The following is a 20,012-nucleotide window of genomic DNA, read 5'->3' as shown; positions in this document are numbered from 1 at the left end:
TATAGATAATAAGTAATAAAATTTCATAATCGATTGTAAATAAATGCTCACTTAAAATGAAAATGTACTGAAAGCATGCTAGTAACATTAGATAATGTATATTTCTTTTTAATCAAAGGATTGCTTTTCAAGAGAATGTGGTATTACGCAGCATTTGCGCCTCTTTAAAACAAGATTTATAATAGTTAAGTTTAATCTTATTTTTCTCGTTTATATGATAATAAAACATATTTTCGAACAATTCGCATTATTTAATACTGAACCAATTACACATATTTGCATGGCATTGTTTACCAGCCAGTCAAATTTATCATATAGGTAACAGGTTGCCATTTTAATTTTGATTACATTTTTTTTAAATATTGGTATGTATACCATCATACAAGAAACATCTTATTTATAACATTAAGATCGATCGACCTAGTTAATCATTGTTTTATGCAGATGACAACCTATACATGTGCTACATGAAGCCACAATATCTACTTCTTTTTCCGATATGGTCTCATTGTCGCGTGCTCGTCTCGCCTCGAATGCGGGTGTTTCGACTCAGGACGAGTCGTCACAAATACTGTCTAAATTGGCAAATGTAACTTCTCCGCTAAGCACGCAGGATTTAGGCGCAAGAGTAACGATAGGGTAACACGTCTCCCCATGGCATGCATTTTTATCTTTTCTCCGATTTCAATACTACCGAACAGATACTGCTAGAGAATCTGATCTAACCGCAGCGAAATTCAGTAGTTCTTCTTGTGTAAAATTTTGTGGACAGTTTGTAATTTTTTTTATCGACTTACGGATTTGGACTGACCGGTTGGATTTTGTCTCCATTTTCCACAACTGCAGATTTGGCAATACAAACCCCCTTCCACATTAAGTTCTAAATTCAAATAAGTTAAATAGAAATATGTAATCAAAGATAAATGCGTGATAGTTTTCCCATAGACAGTAACAACACATCGCATTTCATATATGAACAATTTCAATCATTTTTTTTAATGTCAACATTAAATTAATAGATAATACTAATGTTTACTCATCACAGTATGTATAATTATATTAAAAATGTTTTAAGTTCCATCTTAAAGTGTACCAATCGTGCCACGTGTGTTCAATTGTTCAATGATTAAATACAGAATCTTACGAATACATTTCATGCATGTTAATTTGATCGTTTTAATTGTAGTCCATCCACCCTTTATATAAACATAACTTGTACATAATGCATTTCTGTCAGATTTAGTTATACGAAATATTTTCATATTGGATGACACTATCAATGCCTTTTACGAAATAATGAAACCCAGGGCGTGGCATCAATGAACCTTTGTATAGTGTCAAGGACGGACACTTTAACTTGGAATGCAATTTGCATCTGCTTATTATCAGATTTAAAAAGACATCAGATTATATAATTACTGCATGCTATTTGACCTCACATTCTGCAGATAATGCATACCTTGTAGTAGTCAAGATTCCTTCACACGAATAAAATCAGTTTTTCATCGTGAAATTTCAGCAATTTTATAGAGCTTTTGTTGCATATTTTGAATACCGTGAAAGAACTGACTGTTTATTGACCGATTCGAACGTCTAATGCATCAGTTTAAGAATATCAATAAAAAGCAATATTTTATTTCCATACACGTATTAAATATAGGTAAAATAATTTGACTTTAAATAATATGAAAAATAATTTCCTCTGATATTAGGTTAATTGAAAAGGGTGTTTTTCTATCCGAAGAAGATTCAAAATTCCAGAATAAACTCTACAAATCCCTGGAGAGTAATTCCGTCTTCCGTTTTTAATATAAGGTATTTCACAAGTACTCGCAAAATTAACTCAGGTTTATCATGATATATTTAATATAATTTGATTTCTTGTAAAAATATTTTGAAAACCAACAGTGACCTTAACCATTGTTAAGAATAGTCCTTGTATTGACATATTTGCCAAAAAAATCGTAGCCTTGGAATTTCCTACCGCTAATTTTGCCCCCTCGGTTGTTTAATATTCAATTACTAGTAATTGGTCAATAAAATAAGTGTTTATACAATAAATTTACAACTAAGTAATTTAAATATAGTTTGGATCGAGGAAAGTGTGAGTGAGATTCCCGCCATATCCGCAGACGATTATTCAGATTTCAAAACAATTTGAAGTAAAGATCATTAAGAACTTGAATGTCAAAATTTGAAACCATCTTCATTCGTTTGACCTGTAATATAATATAAGATACAACGTGGATTTATGATGGAGTATCTGGGCGGAAATCGGTGCAACTAACGCACTTTGGTAAAAAAACGAATTCTGATCACCTCAGAAAACAAAACAGAATTTTGTATGAGTATGGGAGCTCCGTATGTATAAGGACTGCTAGAAATGATCATTATAAAATAATTGACTAGAGAGATATAACGTATGAAATTTATTCATAATCTGTTTCGCTTTAAAAAAGTCAATGTTTACTAAGTGTAAGGATACATTATAAATTCCGAAGCAATAAAATTCAATCGTAAACAAGTTATATGTTCCCCGCGGGTTAGCAATCAAAATCGTTTATTTTTCACAGTATTTAAATTTGGCTTTAACTGAAAATTCATCAGTATGAAATATCGAAAAGATTTTAAAATCCAGTACAATGCATCGTGAAACATATAATTATACACGGGGCAATGGGGTCGTTCACACTTGAACAATGGAAGTTGTCCTTAAGTGACCATACCAAATAATCGTATCAGTTTAAAGTAAATAAGGTATGATAAATATAACTGATCGTCGAAAAATCATGTATCCAATGGCTTAAGCAAACAAACTGTCGTTCAACTAAATTTCAAGACAAACATTTGAAAGACTATATGACAAAGATGAACAGATATTTGAAAAGGGCTTATTTGCTCATCATTTATGCGGATAATTCAATTTTATGCTACAAACCACTCGTTATTCTATACTAAAACAATCAAAATACCATAACATGTAGCATTATTGGCCTATTAAATCGGTATTTGGTTTTTAGTTAGAGCACTCCGTCCTCGGAATGTTTTCCTTAGAATTGACACGGTCACCCTATACTTTATACATTGACTATCTAATCAAACAAAAAGGTAAAGTTTTATATAAATATTCAAACAAACTTTCTACTTGACGTATTTACTTTGATGTTTGTTATGTTCTAAATAGTATTAAGATATTGCAATAGTTAAATAGTCTATAAAGTAACTCGTTCCCATCAAAAGTTTTTATTAAACAGTGTATTTTTAAAACATTTATCATTATAACCTAAACAAAAAGGGACATTCGAAAAAATGTTGAAGAAATATGCCGACATTCTGTCGGCAATGATAATCGATTTTAAGTTGTTGCGTCATCGAAGACCCTTGGTCAAATCATTTACATTTCTTATTTGACTAACGAATTAATCAAGTGCACCTTGCAGTCTGCTGGAATGTGTTTTCCCGCCGATTTTGCCATCGTTCATTAGCACTTGACCTAGAAAATTGAAAGTCGGATCTATTTGTTATGGTAACGACAACATTTAAGTTGCATACCCATCATAGTTTGGTCAGTGCAAGATCTAAACATTTACAAAAATCTCACATACAAGACAAATGCTTTTAAAAATTACACCGACCAACGTCATTTACAATCATAACTGTTTATACATAAAGATGACACAACTAAAGAAACACCCAAAGACCTCGTCGTAGGGTATTCGTTATCAGTGCAACGCGATCTAGCATGTAACATATTACTTAACAGTTTGGAACCTACTTGTGAAAACCACACCGGCGCACGTTTTGTATTTACCGCATCACCACTCTCCAGTGTTAATCCGTGCACATATGCAAATTACTGGTATACATATTAAATACCATAACATACTTTATGGTAATATTATGCTGGTATCTTATTGTTATGTGCTATATAATCGCCACGGATAATTAAGGCTTTCAATCCTCTAAAATACAAATTATTGTATCATATGTTGATAAATCATTCCAATAAATAAATAACATATTTGTGTCTTTACAAAAATGTAAATAATTGAGTATTGCAGTTCAGAAAAACAAAATGTTTAAGAATGGATTTTTTTTCAACATAACAACTCTTGTTACAATAAAAAAAACAGTGTGAAATTAAGATATATCATTAATCTCAAATAGAAAGGATAGGATCGTCTGGTTACAAGTAGGACAACCGATAGTCATAGTGTTGTCATATCCACAATGCAACAGTTTTAAAGTCATCATTTATGACACACTATAAAGCGAAACACATTTAATCGAGTACCAAATTTTAACCTCGCAATGCAACTAGTACTGCTGGTACTAATCTTTTTTACAAATCAAAACTATATTGAAAAGCCACATACATTCAAATAATTGGAAATATTTCAATATTTATAACTTATGCTAACGTTTAAATGTTCAAATATGAGGCAAGTTCGTTTTTAAAGTTTAACACGTATTTAAACTATTTCTAAATAAGGCTTGTGCGCAATATATCTATATTAAAATTAATTGAAAAAGCGAAAAAAAGTTGCTGTTAGTAACGTAGTTAAATTAATGTTAGGCTTGAAAGTGTTACGTAGGGGAACCCATGTATGTTTGTATTAACTAGTTTACAGTGTCTGCAGTGTTCAAGGTATCATATCCCGTCATGCAATAGTTGCAAGAGAATTCGTCAAAAGAACAAAAATATACGGCGGAGAACAGGTACTTGAAGCGAAGATGAAACAATACCTGAAGGTTTTTGTGCAAGTTATCTTGATAACACATGAAAAGAACCTTATTGTATATTATAATTATAAGTTGACCTGCGGCAGTGAGATATATTCTGATTGTCATCTTATTTACTCGTTATAAAATTAAACATATTATTCCTATGAATATCTGTGGATTGATTGATTGCAATTGCCGTGGAGTATCTTAAGTTTTGATAATAGCCACATAGTGGATCACTGTTCGTTTTCTTTTGTAAAATCTAATCATACTCTTCCTTCTTTCTACTCGACAAGAAACTTTTCCTAAGCATATGTAAGTATGTATACTTGAGTGTAGTATCCCAAAATATACATAAGAGGAAGAAACAGTTGACTTAATCGCATACTTCATACGCGGAAACAGGAATTGTGAAAAAATAAAGGAAAAACAATTATATGTTTTTCTCCCAAATAAGGTTTGTGTTATAGAATGACCATAAACAGTATGATGTTCTTGCTGGTAAAGACAGCAATGTCCGTATAAACTTCATTGAAAAAACTAAATTTCTTCAATTATTATGCAATCTTTGTAAGTTAACTGCTTCAGGGTTTGTAGGAGTGATTTGTCTGATTCTTCAAAGAATCTGTATACTTTTACAAGAATCTCAAGCAGAGCTTGCATTAAATTGTCATTCAAGAAAATGTTTACAGCTTCACGTTCATTGACATGTTGGCTGAGGGAAGTCTTACCGACATTTTGTAATTGATAAAAGAATATTACGGCCATATTTAGAATTGAAGGCGTGCTTCAACCTACTAGTTCTGTGATAATGGACGTCATACCAAACTATTTTTACGAGTCTTTTCAATTCATCGAAATTGTCTAGGAAGTTGTTTTCTAAGTGGATACCACACCAGTTACTTTCTATAACAATAAGTATTATTTTTTATTCATAGACATGCATATATAGCTCATTGACATATTCGGTAGTTCCGGTGTATCATACCAAACATTTTATAAATACCTCCGTTATTTTATCAATGTTTATAACAGTAATAAAAGCTTGGGCAACAAACTTCCGGTCAAATTCATCAATGTTAGACCTAAGGTATGTTAGAAAATTTTCTATCCTTTTTTCAAAGAAAACATGAGGTTCTTTTAAGTTGTAAAATACTTATTCTATTTTCAAAAATTAGAATTGGAGACAGACACGTGTTTTTAGTATATTCTGACATTGAAATCGGTTCTTCTAATTATTTTGAGGCAATTAGGTACATAGAATGAATCTAGTTTGTAGATTTTTTTGTGATTCTGGTCCAAATATTTTAACTTCAATCAAAAGACACCGGCATATAAACAAGTGTGAAACACAAATTCTCTTTAAAAGCGGAATAAATCGAATGGATTGTTTGCTTGACATCCAGTGAGAAATATATATTCCATGAATATTCAAGAAGAAACTAGAGAATACATGCATAAAAGCAAATGATGGATCATATAATACGCTCAATACCGAAAACCAAAAATGGAAAATGTTTCAACAAATACAAACAACCGTCATAGAAATTTCCAGATTTTTACATATACCTAAAAGAATCAAACTCTTTGAGATTTTGTTGATTGGTTGATTTTTTGCTTAGTTTGACAAAAAAATCGAAAATGAGTTAAAGAAATACATTGAAGGTGTTTTTACTTTTATAATAAATAGAGAAACAATATCCGGTGTATATGGGATAATAACTGCACTCACACTCCTTGCATAGCAAAACCTTCTCCCTATCTTAACCAATTAAAATCCCACATTATACTAAAAAATCCCCATCTTTACCAGTTAAAAAATATTTTCACTTAACTATAAAAAGATATGATAAAATCAGCCCCGATACTTTTAATCGGCATTTGCAGTACAGATAAAGTTAAAACTTTCGACCCATGGGCTAATATAGGATATTATGACTTCCGATTGCAAACTTTAGACGTACTTTAATGCACATGATACCCTTTAAATAGTCAAAATTACTTTAAATAATTGTTATGTTCCGTGCATAGTTAGGATTGAAACGGGGAAATTATGCAAACTTTCCATGTGGTATTTTCAATTATCAGTACCCAAATAAAGAGGTGTGGTATGTTTACTATCCACCAGAGACTTTAGGACATGGATGTCAGCAACAATATGTCACCTCACAGCCTTCAACAACGAGCAAATCCTAAGTCGCTAATCAAGTTATGAAAAAGTCAAGACCCGGCATGCCAAGTGTGAACAATTCAAACGAGAAAACCAACAGCCTGCACTTTGTTGTATTTGCTAAATAAAGTGAATTGCTTTAACATATATAAAGTTATTGGACGGCGAATCATAAATGACATCAGTATTGACAGACATGCATTGGACTGGGATATGATAAATTAATTTAAAATAAAAGAAACAATACAAAGATTCAGACACTTCTATTTGTGGGGAAATTCAAAAAACCACGATTATTTACCTTATACAAGGGAAAAAACACCTAACGAAGAATCTATGACCATATCAGGGACAATACACCTTACCATTGTACCCTATAAACAAGGGCCACTACACATAACCACGAATCTGAATCCTTTTCTAGGGCCAATACCATCAAAACGATAGTTTTGAAATCGGTTTTATAAAATAATTATCACATAGCAGATTATGCACTTATAAGAGGCTGCAGTAGTTACAAAGGTCTTCCGTGTCATTTGTCTTAGTCTCCTATTGACAAATTATGGCATACCATCCACATTTCTACCATCAGTCTTCCAAGTAATGTTTTAATCCATGTTTAGAAATAATGCGTTACTTCAAAAATAAAAATGAACTTTATTTAATAAAAAAAAGAAATCATTCATTATTACAATATTACAATGCAGTATTAGTTACTTTAAATTGTAAATTAGAAAATTCTTCAACGTAATAAAGACATAAGGTAGAAAGTGTTATCAGTGATTAAAACATTCGTACTGGGAGGTACAGTTCGGAAATCCCCTGGAATCCATAAGGTCAGATTATATCGGATATTCTTGTAGTGTCTGAGACCAAAGTGGCCTATAGATGTAATCATAAAATACTACACTGTAGGATGTGCATTACTTATGTACATTTTCTCATGAATCAAGTAATCCACTAAATGTGTTAACGTCACTTCTGTTTTTTTGTCAAAAGAAGTTTCAAAAAGAGTTTTAATCAGCCTTTTTATTGTTTGGTCTTTCTTTTTGTTAATATGCTTTTTTAAAGCATAAAATTGAGAATGGAAATGGGGAATGTGTCAAAGAGACAACAACCCGACCAAATAAAAAACAACAGCAGAGGGTCACCAACAGGTCTTCAATGAAGCGAGAAATTCCGGCACCCGGAGGCGTCCTTCAGCTGGCCCCTTAACAAATATATACTAGTCCAGTGATAATGAACGCCATACTAATTTCCAAATTGTACACAAGAAACTAAAATTAAAATAATACAAGACTAACAAAGGCCAGAGGCTCCTGACTTGGGACAGGCGCAAAAATGCGGCGGGGTTAAACATGTTTGTGAGATCTCAACCCTCCCCCTATACCTCTAACCAATGTAGAAAAGTAAACGCATAACAATACGCACATTTAAATTCAGTTCAAGAGAAGTCCGAGTTTTTTTAAAGCAGTATATCTTAATTTGTTTCCCCAACCACAATAACTTATCGCGCTATGTAATGTTATTATTTTTTGTAAATCGGTCTATTGACGCTTGTCTTGTTCGCTCTTTTCCCAAATATAAAACCGGTATGTACACAGATGAACTTTGTATTATATATATATATAAGACCACACCTAGCTGTGAAAACATTTTGAATGCAGTATCATGCAAATTTTATTAATTATGGAGCAATGCATTGTTTGTGATACAAATAATGCATTGTCCTTGATACAGAAATTGTACATTCTTAGCTGACCATTTATATTCATCCAATCATATACTTCCATGATCCAATCAATATGTTCTATTATGGGGGTCATTTATATAGCTCGTTCACCACAGTAATTATCATGTGTCATTTGGATGCTGTATCATCGGTATTGAACTGACGGTGAAATTGTTGTCCTTTTTTTTAACCATACTAGCAAGTGCACTTGGTTTCGTTTTTCAAATCCGTTGTTTACACTTATATTATATTGCTTAACATGAAATTTGACTGTCCCTTTGGTATCTTTCGTCCCTCTTTTAATGCAGATACATGCATAATTTACGCACATTGTCGGAATATGTAAAAGTTAATAACTTAAGTTTTGTGATTAAGATTAGAAGGAAAGTCGATATTTATAGATTATCGTTGGTCATCTCAACGAGATTGATTTTCTCGCTTGAGCTGGTACAGCGAAAGTGAGAAAAGAAATCGAGTTGAGATGACCAATGATAATCTGTTTATACTGCACTCGTTCTATTTGAGCAGTCAAAATGCGTTGACTGTATATTTCTATGCCATATACAGTCACTGACCTGATATCACTTTTCCTCATGAATATTTAAATAGAAATTGTCGAAATTATATTTAATTATTCATACGACCTCTTCAACCTGTTCTTGTTTCCAATGTAAACAACGATGCGTTTAACGACTCAAACTTGTTTCTTTTGCAATTTTTGGGAAAACATATTTCACTTATTAATATTTTTTTGTTTGCAACCTGTAAATCATTATGTTTTATGTTTATTGTTGATATTTTAGTCTGCAACGAATTCGTTCATCATTGATTGCGGTAATGATGTACATTTCATCGTGTTTTATATTTCTCCGTCTGTGTGATATGAGGCCTTTTTAAAGGGGGATTTTCCCCAATATTTAAATCAAATAAAAAACATGAACACAATAAACAACAATTGAAAATGTTTTTTTTAGATTGCAGTATAAAGACAATAATAGTGCATTGACTTGACATATCAACGATATAAGGATTCGGCCCGAAACGGGGAAAATGCTCGGCATAGCCTCGCATTTCCCCGTTTCTAAGCCTCATCCTTATATCGTTGATATGTCAAGTCAATGCACTATTATTGTCTATTTATCGCTATTTTACCTATGAGGACGTTGTCAATTTCATGTCAATTTCGTTAGCAACGCCACGTGGCCTCCTTAGTTTCTAGCGATAATTTTTCCATCTCAAGCGAGAAGCATGATATGAAAATAATCACAAAAAAAGATCAAAAGAAAAATGCACAAAATAGCGAAAATGTTTATTTGATGTTCTGCTGTTGTGAGCTGTCATATCATATACATTTAAAAGCATTTGGATTTTATACTACGTGGTTAATTTGCAAAAGTTTGGTTGATATGTGTCGCCTTTCGGTAACGTATCTTATTTATAAACAATTAATATTAACTACAATTGAACAGTGTCTAAAAAGTAGTAAAAAGTATGTTGTACCCAAAGGAGATGTCATGACAGTGTTTTACACATGTAAACATGTATACCGGACGTTTACAACTTGGTCAAGGGTAGGCGTTCTACATGTCAGGCCAATGTTAAACATATATAATGTGTTTACTATATAATGGTCAACAGTTACCATGATATGCGAAATATGTATACTAAACATTTAAAAGTTATATCAATGAAATCTCGGTTTCAAATATACGTCACACATACCTTCCATTGAAATAATACCAATTATGATTTTCGAGCAGGGTCTCCGATGCGCTTTCAATTGTTATAAGATAAAGATTGAAACACAAGTATTTTCGTTATCGGAGTACCATCATCTCTTCGTGGTGGTCTTTTAACGCGTATTTAGCACAAAAAGTAAAATACGGTAGGCATTTAAAACAATCTGTAGAATATTTCAACATAATAGTATTTACCTGAGGATTATCACGCAATGAAATGTCAAGAAAGATATTAAGATTATCAGTTTAATAGGATGAAAATAAAACAAACTACTATATTTATCTTTGTGGTAAAGTGTTGGTTCTCTATAACATGATCGAGGACATCGAGTTCGTCGACACTTCCAAGACGATGGGCACCCACAAATACCTCATTATCTATTTTACGTTACACTGTACAATGTGCATCCACACCCTAATTAACAACTTGAATAGTATGACCATAAAGATAACACCTTAGCGAGTGTCTCGTCAGCAAAACTTTTGATCCTGATGATTTATGTTATTTTACTGTTCAGTACCAAAAACCTAAATAGAACAGTCCAAACTATAATAACGTTAATTTTATCTGAGAGGGCCGCAACCTATGGTTGATTACAAATACAATATAATGTTATTTATTGAAAACCTGACAATTTGAGCCAAAGCCTCTACCGAAGCAATGCATAACTCTCCTTCCTATAACTGATAGCCAACCAGCAGAGATACCGAAACGAGTGTTCACAAATACATTATTCGTGTTTGTCTATTGCTTATACTGCGTAAATGCATGACCACATTACAATTGTGAATTAAACCCATGATTTGAAATTGAGTACTACACTGTAGTTTGAGAGACTGAATGAATCCCTCATGTACAGTGCATCAATTAGTTATAGTACAAAGAGACTGAATGAATCCCTGTCGTAAAATAGATCAAACCCTGATGTAAAGTAGGTCAATCCCTGATGTAAAATATGTCAATCCCTCGTGTAAATTAGATAGCTCTCTGATGTAAATTAGATCATTACCTGATGTAAAATAGATCAATCCCTGATGTAGAATAGGTCAATCCCTGATGTAAAATAGATCAATCCCTGATGTAAAATGGATCAATCCTTGATGTAAAATAGATCAATCCCTTATATAAAATAGATCAATCCCTGATGAATAATAGATCCCTGATGTAAATTGGATCAATCCCTCATGTAAAATAGATCAACCCCTGATGAAAAATGGATCTAATATAAAACAGAAAAGTACACATAGACACGAGATTCATGACTATGACCACGTAAAACATTATATAAGTTTGACGAAGGAGATTTGTGTAATATTTACTATATCTAAACAGATATCTTCAAAAAATCTCTACCACTTCTTTTTGCGATTATTCAATACCTTTAATGACAGGTTACGTAATATAAGGTTTTAATATGAAGACGGGTATGCATATAGAAAGTACAATCAAATACGTACCGTCGCATACCACCCGTTAGAAATTGAACCCTGGGTCAAGTTTTAAGGAGATAATGATCGAAGTATTGATATGTTTATAGGTAGAAATCAAATGGTACCGTGCAACCGGTATTGTTACAAATATTTTAAACGAAATACTTGAAAACGAATGGAATTTGAAAAATGTGTTTCTTGTATAATTTTCTATCATTATATATGTTTCCTGCTGTTTAATTTTAATCTCTCTGCAATATGTTTTCGAAATGGACAGTTATTTCTTTATTTTTTTTTAAATCACTTGTTAGGAATTTGTATATGTTTTTCTTCAATAATCAACTGTATAAATCAGTGTTACTTGCTAAACATTTATATTCCTCCTACAAGTTTTTTTATCAGAGCAAAAAAATACATGCATATATTACGAAATAGTTAAAAGTAATACCTTTTGTTTTTGAGATATAATCTAACAATGTCCGTAAGCATAGAGATAGTACAACTAAGAACTTCGGCTTATCACTGAATATTTAGTCGCTGGTCTTGATTTATCAACAGAAATCCAAAGTTATGAAATCAGCTTATTAATGCAAAATGATATAACAGCGGGATTACCTTAACACCAACCCACGTTGTTCGTGTTACTCATTCGAACTGCATTTGTGGTAGAAGATACTTCTTTTTTTTTGGTGTTATAAAAGTTCAAAAAGTGCGCTTGAACTTCCCAGTTGTATACTATACTACAAAACAAAAAACATCATTTCACCGTTTCACTATCTTAAGTGTGTTAAGGTTATTTTCACTTTCAACATTAAAATTGTTGTTCATCAAAGGCGATTATATCAACTGGGTGATCTTTTAGCCGGTAAAATAATACTGACATAATATATAATGAGTTTCGTAGTATAATGTTAAAATCATTTTCACTAAAACACAGTTTTTATTTATAGCCCTATAGGGGAGATAACTTTCTTATATTCAATGGTTGGAACACGCGCGCGAACAGACAACAACCGCATAATGATAAAGATGCATAATTCCTAACTTAACTATGAAATGTTTTGGAAATACTACAAAATTACTACATACATAAATATTCGTTAGTATACGACAAATCAAAACTGGTCAATATCAGTATTAGTAGTCTTTTAGTTCGATAGTATAGAATTTGTGAGATACTAATTATCAAAATTGGCAAACTATAGAAACAGGTGAATAAACTTGAATTTGTACTATTTCCAAGCCAAACCATTTCACAGGTAACATCATCAGTTTTTAATAAAGCATTTCAGATATGAAAATAAAGGCCAAAAGGTTGGTGACATTGATAGTAGTTATTTATATTTGTTTACGTGCCTAGTTCTATCAATTAGTATCATTACACGTGTCAAAGTTGTATTTTTCCATACCCAAAGGAAACCTGTCAATGTACTCAGATAATGGGACCTTACTAAGCCATTGCATAAAATTAAGGATACAGTAAAGTTGGTTTAACCTTTGAAACAATGTCACGATCTGCAATTGTTATCGTGTGAGTCGGTAAATATATATAATTGTACCAGGAATAATATGGTTGAAGGCCATTTACATATTGTTCGTTGTATTGTGTTTGTATGAAAACTGAAACGAAGCAAATAATTTCGAGCTTCTGAATCGCTTTTCTGGTTTGACCTTCTTCAAAAACGTTCTAACCAAATCATTTGAAAACCAAATTAGATGTAATATCCTCTTTTTGAAAATGTTTGTTGCAGGACATTGGACACTATTATTGTATTTATATTTTTAATGCGAAAACCATTTGTTCTCTATAAAATGCAGTTAGTTTTACCACAGACCATATCCACACGAAATCAAAGTGAAAAAGTGAACTATTTATGGAATATAATATCAAGTTTAAAAACCGATATCAAATTGAAATAAGAATTAATTAAAAAACAGTCGTCAAAAAGATTTGTTGGTGTACTTGTAAAATGTATTTATTATCAAGTGGTCCTATACAAAATCTAAATATAATAAAACACTTTTGATCAGTGTATGTTTTTGGTTAAAGTACATACGATGTTCATGTTGGCAATATCAAATGTTAAATAAATCTTTTCACAGTACGACTTACATTATAATAGATGAAAGAATTGAAAAACAAAAAATGTATTTGGTTGTTTGTAGTGAATAAATACTCATTTTGAAGGTAGAAAGACTATGAAGTGTGTTTCAACGCCCGTATCACTTGCTTGTATTTATCAAGTACCCAAATTAGAATAGCATTTATTTAATGCACTTAAAATATTTAACTTAATTTTTCAATTTCATCTTTTGAGGGTTTCCCAAATGGTGTCATACAACGTTTGATGTTACTTTGGGGTTACTTCACGAATGATATTTAAAATTTTTGTGGGTAAAATAAAATAAAAATGTATTTACTTATTCTTGTACAAACCCAAGATTCCTTCATCTATCTATAAATCACGATCATTGCTGAAGTGCATTCGCCTATGTAATACTCTGCTTGTAGTTTTCCGGGTATATAAATCATTTAATTTTTTGCATAAAAACCATTGACGACATCATTCTATGACTGTTGGCTAAAATTTTTAAACAAAATGAAAAAAGTTACCATAAACTTCAAAGGGAAATTAAGGTTAAGATTTAAATCTTGAGAAAAACAAAACTACACTATGAATTTTAATGTAAACAAGTAGAACTTCTTACATGCATATCTTTAGCCATGTCATTTTTAAACAAATTTATTGATTCCCACACAAAGGAATAGTTTGTGATACAATCAAGGATAAATATCCTTTAGGGTAAATGTTAACATAAGACAATTGTTTTTAAAAGAATGGCTTGTTATCAAATTGGTTCATTCTCAATGCATATGTATACAGGTTCACACCTTCGGTATAAATCATACCTAAATTGTGTCGTTCTCGCTGACAATTGACAGGTAAATACACACACAGAATTCATTACTGTTCGTGCTTCCACATTCCGACAGCTATCTGACACTCTGTATACAACTATTACTTACCAAACTAAGGAGAATGAAAATTTAATATGATTTGAACAAGATTTGAAGAGTTAGCTTTATAATTGTAATAGAGTTCATATTTCATTGATTATCCTACTGTAATGTCAGACGTGAAATCTAACACCATTCTAATCATAAAAAAAAAATAATTATCCGGTCACCCATTTCAAACAGTATGGAAGTTCAAGGATTACTATCATACAGTGAGCTCATCAGTTCTCACATACTATACTTATACTGACTTGTTGCCTTTTATGTTTTAAACTTTGAATGTTTATTATCATAATCTATATCTCGTTTAACAACTCATCATTGAAGTCCAGTCATTAGGGTAAAGTTCAACAAATAAATATGTAACACAATTAAAAAAAGGTACTAGAGGGACTTTCAAACTCATGTTTCGAAAAATTGATCGATTGATTGTTGGTTGCTTAACGTTCAGTGGCAAATATTTCATGCATGTTCAGGACGAGAACAAAGTTCACAAAAATACATTAGGTAGGTATTGTAATAATAGAGGCTATCGAAAAGACACAGACAACTGGGTGGCTAAAAAAGAAAAAGACCTATAAAACTTAAATAATTAAAATGAGAACTTTTAAGAACTTTTCAGAACTCATGCACATTAAAAACTCAAAATTCTTTAAATTTATTTTATAGACGTTTATATTCTATAAACATGCAAATGCACTTGTTATATTCTATACTATCCTACCAGATACATTTGTAAAATAGTGATATTTATATCCTACCAAATACATCTGTAAGGTGAAGATATTCTATCCTTTCCTTTTAGACCCATCTGCATAAATCAATCGAAAGTTGTATAATGATATCTACAATATAAACGGATACCCTACCTATGACGAGACACTTTTTATTGTCATAAATCAACACTTTACTAAAAATATTGCACGCGATCTTGTTACATTGCATATGCTTTTAAAGGCATTTAAGATGTTTTTATTTACCCTTTGTTCCCTTACCCGACATTAAGCAGGTGGCCCTGATAAATTACCGAATTCAGTTCTACTTTTTTATTATTATTAAATTGGACAAAAATTATGAATGAGTAGCTAGCTTTCTTGAAATACAGTTTGAAAAATGAAAGAAGTATATTATTGATATCATGAAACTGGGAACAGTTTATCAATATATAAGTTCCTGGTGTAGATAAGTTAAATCTCAAACAGAGAAACTATTTTGGCAAACATGGTTTTAGAGTCGCATAGCCTATACAAACTTAAAGTGCAGTCAATTGGGCCTTCCATGCCAGATTAGCTAACGGTACTCTTAATCGATGAAAGTCATTATATATATAGTAGGCTGTTCTTATCGTTAAGTCCGTTTCTTATAATAACTACAGCTCTCAATTTACAAATACGAGAGATATATAGTAAACTCATAAATTTAAAGTAATAATATACACAAATATGATGAATTAAAGACGTCGACATAAAAGTATAGATTACAACTGTTATTTTCTTCGTGAAATAAATGTTTATAAATCGCTTTCAGACATACAACTTGAAAAGACAGTAATTTATGGATTATAATTTTTCTAACTGTTTGATAGATTAACGATGTCTAGTTAAACGAGGTTAACAAGGTCAACACTTAGGTTGATTTGTAATAATCATCGTTATCAGGCAATTCTCTTTGTTCAACGAGACTTGTAAGACAACGCACGCGACTTCTTGTTTGACATTATATATGGTGTTAAACACTCTATATTTGTTTTGTACATAAAGTCTTTGACCTTTAATTACAGATACAAACTAATTTCTTGATAATAATGTGAAGCATTACACAATATTAACCCTGGCTATAGGATATCACATTGTTTAACCTAGATATTAATGAAGTTCAAGTTAACGGTCGTTTGACTTTCTAACAGTGTTATAACAGAAAAACTTTCTATACAAGTATGGACAATCTTTTATAGAGTACTGCGTGCCTTCTATAGTTTTCATTTTTAATGTAATGTTTTATGAAGCATTGCATGCCTTCTCCTGTTTAGTTTAAGTTAAATGTTTTATCGAGCACGCAGCACTGTCACAGTGTGTCTTCTTGTGTTTAGTGTTCATGACATGTTTGATGGAGAATTACATGTCTTCTCGTGTTTAGTTTCAATATAATGTTGTATGAAGCCCTGTATACCTTCTCGCGTTTATTTTTAATATAATGTTAAATGGAGCATTGTGTGCTTTTTCGTGTTAAGTTTTAATGTAATGTTTTATGGAGCTCTGTATGCCTTCTCGTGTTTAGTTTCAATGTAATGTTATGGAGCTCTGTATGCCTTCTCGTGTTTAGTTTTAATGTAATGTTTATGGAGCTCTGTATGCCTTCTCGTGTTTAATTCTAATGCATTTTTTTTTATAGACACTGCTTTCGCGCGTTTAGTTTTAATTTAATGTTTATGGAGCATTTTTCTCATTCTCGTGTTTAGTTAATATGTTATGTTGTTATGTTTTATGGAGCATTGTATGCCTTCTTGTGTTTAGTTAATATGTTACTTTTTATGGCGTAGTCTATGCCTTCTCGTGTTTAGTTTTAATGTTATATTTTAAGGAGCATTGTATCCCCTCTCATGTTTAATTTTATTGTAATGTTTTAGAAGTGGTGCATGTTTTTTCATCGCATTGTCTGTCATTTTTCGAGTTTCTATATGTTTAACACCTCATTTGATTATTTCATATTTCTCTCCGTACTAAGTTTTACCATTACCTAAAATCCCTGACGTTTTTTCTCAACAATATAACTTGAAAATCAGTGATTTTAAAGCAGATTTTTAAGAGCCTGTAGTTTAAATAAATGTAACACGCTCAATTGTGCTTCACATTAAGGGCATACTATGCAAATATTTATTGACAAAGAATTTTGAATAGACTGTAATTAAAATGCATTGCTGTTGTTGGACATCTTTAATTGTATACTTTGATTGTTCAAACCATGTATTATTCATTAGACATACATTAAATACCAAACTAAGTACTTGAATTGGTCCTGCTCACTGATGCAGCTAAATAAAACACCTTGTACTCAAATAAAGGTAAACCACAGCTTGCTCATTTAGAAAACTAAACACGTATTCAGGAATGAAATAACTGGTCGTGGAATTTCAATGTTTAAATAGCTTTGAAGCAAGAACCACGAAAGGAAATCTTCTTACTTTTATACCTGCTTGATTTTTAAAGCTTTTTTGTATATCTATTTGAAATTGGTATGAATAGAATTAATATGTTTTGCATTCCTTGTTTAAATAATAAAGTCATAAAGAGATAGATCTTCACTCTCTATCGTCATATCTTCCTCAAATATTTGTAAACATTTAACCAATAAATAGGAAATTTAAAACCGATTTATTTATACACTGTTTAAGCGTATTTTTACTGCTTAGTTTTTAACATGAATTTTTATTGAAATGGCTTATATGGTTATGAGATTGTATATTTTACCTGAGAAAAAAACTGCACACGTTGAAGTAGGGGTGTAATTTCCTTTGCATATATTTGATATGACAGGTTGTTAGAGCACGTGTGAAAGGTCGTGAAATTAAAAACATATTTAGCTTTTGATTTGGTGTTTGAAATTATAAGGAGAAATTTATCTTGAAAACTACTGGTATCAAATTATAGATATATTAAAGACCTTAAGACATGCCTCTTCCACTGTACTATAGGTACCTTTGACTGAACTTCATTTATCACTGTCAACCAAAATTACTTTGAAATTTTAAGACCTACATTTTTATGTGCATAATATGTTTGAAATTACATGTAGGGTAAATATCTGTATTGTATGTGCATATTTTTCAAATGATTTAAAACTTAGGTCTAAATTCTTTACTGTCGAAGATGCAAGTGAAACTTTCGGTGCTATGAAAGACAAAGTGTGACATCTCTGATTCGTACACGAGCACGGAAATACTTAAAGGTATATATCTGAAAGAAGTGCAAGATTATACCTTTTGTAAGTTAACACAAAGTACATACTTGCTGATCGGTTTAATAAATAAACAAACTTCTTGTACTTAACCAGGTCGAAGGTTACTGGAAGGAGCAATACAGCCATAAGCACTAGAACGAGACAGCTCAAATAGTTCAATAATTTGTTGATTTTGTTTTACATTCAGCGGAAACTATTTCATGCAAACATTTTTCATGAAACAAGAATAAGCAAATTTTAAGTTCATTTATATATTATGGAGTTTAATATGACGTCCGTTATCAATGAAGTAGTACACATTTTTGTTAAGGGGCCAGCTGAAGCCCGCCCGCAGGTGCGTGGATTTTCTCGCTTTGTTGAAGACGCATTGGTGGCCTTCGGCTGTTTTCTGCTGTTTGGTCTTGTTGTAGTCTCTTTGACACATTCACCATTTTCATTCTCAATTTTAAACAATATAAAAAATTAAACTCTCTGAAAACAATAATGAATGCAGACAGACTATACAATGTGTACTACTTATCCTTTTGTTGGTTGTTGACCGCATTTTTTAACGTACAATGAGTGCTGTGTTCTTTTAATGTGCGCATTGGAATTATGGCCCCAGTCATGTATACAGACATACAACCAAGTGTACGAAACTCGAATAAAATATATAAGCAACTTCAAAACATGGCATGTTGACGGGAACATATATTGGTTAGTAACTCCCTCAAAAAGTAATATCATGAATTCCAGAAGGATTCACATATTCAGGTCGCATGTCATGTTTTCTAGAAGGGTTCACATATTCCTGTCGCACATGGCATCTCGTCTTTCTATCATTTGCATACGAACTTTGTGAGTCATATGATTTTTGCGGTTTTATAGGGCTGAATATTTGAGTATCATGATGAAGATGTTTTCAAAGATATAGTATGCCCAAAATAAAACTATGCTCAACTTATGATAGGAAAATATTTACTCTAAAATGACATGCCGGTTACTTTGATTAATGTGCCAAAAGAGGGAGTATATGGTTACTCTTATTGTATGAGTTATTTTTAAATGTAGTCGATTTAGTTTATGTCCACTCAAGACAAGTAAGATGACATATGCAACGTTTTCACAGAATAAAATCTTTCTAGCTTGTTAATTTCAAATACATGCGCTTCCATGTACAAGTGTAATTTTCAACGGATCCGTAGGTAATGGATTTCGCTATATAATAAACAAAAATATTTACCGTGACATATATGTATA

At 31.6% G+C, this 20,012-nt stretch overlaps 1 protein-coding gene across 1 annotated transcript in view; it reads left to right on the top strand.

Moving 5' to 3' along the window:
- LOC139529924 (uncharacterized) overlaps positions 1 to 20,012 on the top strand; it is a 37,257-nt gene that overhangs the window by 6,041 nt on the left and 11,204 nt on the right. The gene's annotated exons all lie outside the window — the stretch shown is intronic.

This window comes from Mytilus edulis, chromosome 1 (assembly GCF_963676685.1).
Source record: "Mytilus edulis chromosome 1, xbMytEdul2.2, whole genome shotgun sequence".
Lineage (NCBI taxonomy): Eukaryota > Metazoa > Mollusca > Bivalvia > Mytilida > Mytilidae > Mytilus > Mytilus edulis.
Note: the sequence above shows the minus strand (reverse complement) of the source record. Positions and strands in the feature narration are given on the sequence as shown.